This window comes from Amblyomma americanum, chromosome 8 (genome assembly GCF_052857255.1).
Source record: "Amblyomma americanum isolate KBUSLIRL-KWMA chromosome 8, ASM5285725v1, whole genome shotgun sequence".
Taxonomy (NCBI): Eukaryota; Metazoa; Arthropoda; class Arachnida; order Ixodida; family Ixodidae; genus Amblyomma; species Amblyomma americanum.
Window position 1 is genome coordinate 125,593,069 of NC_135504.1, and position 4,978 is coordinate 125,598,046.

Sequence of the window (4,978 nt, forward strand, 5' to 3'; positions counted from 1 at the left end):
ACTTCTTCAGAGGCCATGGTAGGCAGGGAAAGGATTTTTTTGCCAACGGCATTTACTTGATAGCTATGATACCTACGGCCAGAAGTGACACACGCATTCCTCTGTTTTATAATCACGTGGTCGACCTGTACACTTGCCACACGCCTCGTTAGATGTCTTCAGGCGGGGTGCGTGCTAGTGGGGGTAGGTAGGGTGCGGGACCTCGCCATCACGGGTTCGAATGCCATACAGGAATATATGTTATATTTATTTAACGCTCAAACTGACAAAACTTCACAAACCGACTAACAATTGCAAGATCTTGCTCGTGGTTTTCCAATAGTAGTGGCTTCGAAACTAATTAATGTTTTCAGTTTTAGTTTCCTTAGTGTCTGCCTCACTTATTACTTGATGGTATGTTTCTTTTAAATGGGGTTGCTGTAAACCCTCCTAGTTTTGCTTTACCTTTCCTTTTCCTTTTTTTTAATGCCTTTTCTCTCTCTCGTTAGTTCCTTAATGATCTTTTTTTGCTTTCATCCTCACCTCTCGAACTTCCGCTCCTTCCCTGCAGTGAGTGTTGAAGAGAGTAGCATAGAAGGGCTGGGTAGAGGTCTGAGGCGGAGGAGTAGCTTTAATGCACCATTTTTGCTCGTGCAATGTTCAGTAGGCCCATACATCACAATCAGCAGAACGTACAGCAAAGGGTGAAGGGCGAGGTTAGTCAGGCGTGCTGACAAGACCCCTAGTCTGGAGTGGGGCGACTGCTCACCCTGCAGGTTGGGAACTATGTCGATATAGCTCTATTTTTTTCTCATGAAACTCCGGCCGCCTACATAGTTAACCTATTGCCCGGGGGTCGGTGTCATATTTGCTGCGCAGCATCTTTGCAGAATCTGTTCCGTGGGCACTGTATATTTACACGTAAACAAGCAATCAAAGGTTATCTCTTTCTTTGGCAGGACGTGAGTGAACGCGCGTTTAGGATTCAGTGTGATTGAAGTACTGCCGTTTTGGTGCGGGTGCTCTATGAACTCTGCCTGTCTTTTCGCATCCAGCGATTGTTAGCCGGGTCTTGTTGCAGACGTTGGGATGGATTTAGGCTCGAGGCTGCACCCGCATATGCCTGGCACCCCAGCTCTGCCAACGAGTCGTCGGGTGAGTAGTTTTTAAGCAAGGAGCAGCCTTCTATCAGTTGCAAGGAGTTCAGAGAAAGAAACTTTTGTATTGGCGTTTAATTGGCTCCGAAATGTGAGAGTTGTCAGCTTGTGCTGGTGGCATATGCACTCCTTATCTGCTCTGGCTCATTTTTTGGCGACCGCCATTTGTTGTATCTGTACTGCTCTAGGTCAGCTTGGCATCGTTCTCTTTGAACTATGTTTTCAAGGCATTGGGTAGAATGCAGTAAAATTTTTCCTACAGCTTAGCTGGGTTTGCCTCCTGCTCGTTTTTTTGTGGAGCGCTAAAAGCTTACTAAGTATATGCACAATGCATTGCAGCTTCAAACTACGCTTCGGAATTTGGATGAATAAACTCTCGGCGTGTTTACCGGGAGGGTCTCATGGCACTTGCTGTGAACAAGAGGGCGAAGTTTTTTTTTATATTCTCAGCCAAAACAAATGTCTTGCTCCTAATGCCACTTTGCGCCATATGTGGAAACTCCAGGCGTTGTGAAGATGGGACATGTGACATGTGTGGCCCTTCACCATTAAACTATTAAACTTGTAAAGCTCTGGCGTGGATCTCTGGAAGTAGTTTTTGTCAAAAGTGTACATCCCAGGTAGGGTCTGCTTCTGAGCAATACAGCGCAGCTCCTCTTGTATACTCAGACGCCTTAATTTCAAAAAACTTGGGATGAACTTAACTCCTTAGCTCTCCTAAGCTTAGCAGCGTTAAATGTGCTAAAGACCTCGACTTCACGGCTTGGAGTCAAACCGCTTGGGCGGTATATATTTTTCCCAAAGACTGTACGTGGAGACTTGTGCATCGCGCGGTTGGAAACTAACGCGTCACTTGTCAAGGCGGTTGTGCAGTTACCACAACTGGTGGAGGGCGCTCGTATTCGCAGTTCTGTTGTAAGCGCCACACGAATGGTTAGCGCAGATACGTTAGACGTTCAGGCCTGCCTAGCAGGCAGTCAACCTACTGAGCAAATCAAATGGCCATCAACCCACCCACTGGGTGCGCAAAATGCGGACAGATAGATCAGTAGTTCCTCCGTTAAAGGGGAAAGCACGCACGCGCGAGAGTCCCGTAGCCGTATCTAATACAGATGCATGAACACGTTTCGAAAGCTGTTACGCCAGTGGCGTAGCACATGGTGAACTGTTCATCGAATTCTAAAGTTTTCTCAGTTGCCCTTTAAATCATAATTTGCGTGAATTTGCTCTTCATATCAGCTATGGTTGTACTGTGTGACTTCAGTGGATGTTAAAGAACCCCAGCTGGTCGAAATTTCCGGAGCCCTCCGCTACGGCGTCCCTCATAGCCTGATTCGCTTTGGGACGTGACCCCCCCCCCCCCCCCCCCACCCACACACACACCTATGCTGTAGGCAGTGATGAGTTTCATGCACGTCGCTTACTTGTGCAATCCGTCGACGCCAGCAATAAACACCACGTAGCTCAAGGGCGATAGATGAATGCCCTTCGCCGGTGCAAAATCAAATAGCAGTTCCTGTGTCACATTGGCCGCTGTCTACCGACCAGTAAAATCACCAAATATTAAAAATAACCGCTCCCAATATTAAAAATAACCGCTCTAATTTCTACCGGAAGTGCTGCTTGCCGTTGCAATTAAAAGCGCTTTCTAGATTTTGTAGAAATCTCTGCGCACATTGTAAGAATTGTACATTTCTTTTGTGCTTCTCTGTTTGCCATTCAGTGCTTACGTGTTTGGCGTCTTATGCATTTTGGCTAAGTCTCGCAATTGTTTCGAGAACTGGAGATTCACGAATTCTCTAGATATCAGGATATCGTGGAAAAGCCCGACCGTTTCCTCTGGACAACTCGTCTACAACGTTTAAACGAGAACAAGTGGTGTTGTTCGTAACGTTATTTATGCATCGTCATTCAAATCATTGTATGCTAGGCCATTGCAGGGTGGCTCTGGCGTTTCGGATGTGGGACCTGCAGCGGGCTTTGTATGTCGACTTGCTAGCCCTGAACTTGGCGGACTGCTCTATTTCTTCATCTTTGCTCGGCATGGGGTGAGTGGGGGAGCGAGGGAGACATCTGCCACTAAGTTCAAGCTTTAAGTGCGTTAGCTCTTACTGTTCTAATTTCAAGATAGCGCCCGGAAATCTCGGGTCACCAAAATATGACCTCCTATCACGTGACCGCACGCGCGCAGTAGTCAGGCCGGCACAGCGGCCAGTTTACCCTATGTGCTTGCGTTCGCTATATATGTACTGGGTAGCGGCTCCCGAGACTTGGGGTCGCCATTGGTGACAAAATTGTGGCCCATTCCTTCAGTCGTTCAGTGGGTTTGCAGTGATGGCAAACGAATTGGTAATGTTCGGCGCACATAGTTGTTAGCTGAGTTGGAGTGGTGTGTGTGAGCGATCCGTACCAACGACCTTTGTCTCTCGAAACCGTAGTGGGGGCGATCTTCGGAGGGCCGTGGTGGGCGAACCACAGGTTGCAGAGGTATGCAGCTGGTACCAAACGAATCGTCGTTTCGTGGTGTACACGTCTGTGTCCCAACTTCCCGAAAACAGGCGAAAACAGTGTAGCTAATGCTCATTTTATTTCCCATTCGCGAATCATTTAATTTTTTTTTCATTTAGTATGCTACGTGAGCGGCAGCTGAGAAGGGTGGGATTTAGTGTGCGTAAAGCGTGTCCGCGTCACTCAGAAAGAATGGTCACGATGGTTCTGCTGGCTGCCTTAATCTGTTGCAAGAAGTGACGTTGAATATGTTACACGTCCAGAAAACAAATTTAAGTATTTTTTTCTGCATGTAGTCAATGCAGCACGCTTCAAGCCTATGTTAAGTGTAACATGGATCATAGGAGGACAGGAGAAATAAAATAGCCATATGCTGTCCATTGTCACGCTTACTTAAGCCCAGTATTCCCTGCAATAAGAAACTCATCTAGCCTTTTTAAAATGTATCAGGATTATTTAGAACAAAAATTGCATCTGAAGAACCTGCAAGGCATTTATTAGAGATTAAGCACAAAATCGCCTTTCAGTATCGTTTCATTTTGAACATCTTCAAGCTAAAACAAGAACTAAGCAAGTAAGGCATGGATGCTGACGTCATTGTAAAAAAAAAAAAAGATTTTCACTCGGAAGTACTACCTCAAAGGCATGGGAAAGTGAAATTTCTGCTGATGTGTCTGGTGCGCAGTCCACTAGTATGGCCTTTGAGCGTAAAACTAACGAAAAAGGTGAAAGAAATTGGTAGGGCTAGCAAGAATATAATTGCTATGTGCTTCGTTTATTATCTTTTTTATTGCCGAACTCTTCATCCTCTGAGATGCTTACCTTGGTGGCATGGGTATCTAGAAAGATTTGGTGATTTTGAGATTGCGCGGTTAGTATTTAACGCGCCAGCTGTCATGCTAGTTGGCACGGTTACCCCCTCAAAGAAACTCGCATTCACAGTTTTCCTGTCACAGCCGCAAAGATGATTAGCCATAATATATTTAACGCGCAGGACTATTCTGTAGGCAGTTATCCTACTAAACAGCGGACATGCTGGTTACCCCAACCACTCGGTGCTCAATGTGGACACGTACATAACTGATTTCTTGCGAAAGGAAAAGCGCGCGTGTGGAATGATCGCGCAGGCATATGTTATAGAACACTCGTGGACAAATTCTGAGTCCTATTATCCCGCTGCCATAACACGTGATGGCTAGTTCAATGCAGTCGAGCGCCCGCGTTTTTGTTAGGACGTGTGTTCGCTACTATCTCGCGCTAATCAAAGCAACGTTATTGAAGCGCACCAAGGTGAACCCCTGCAGGAATAAAAATTGTGAAAGACCACTGGCGCT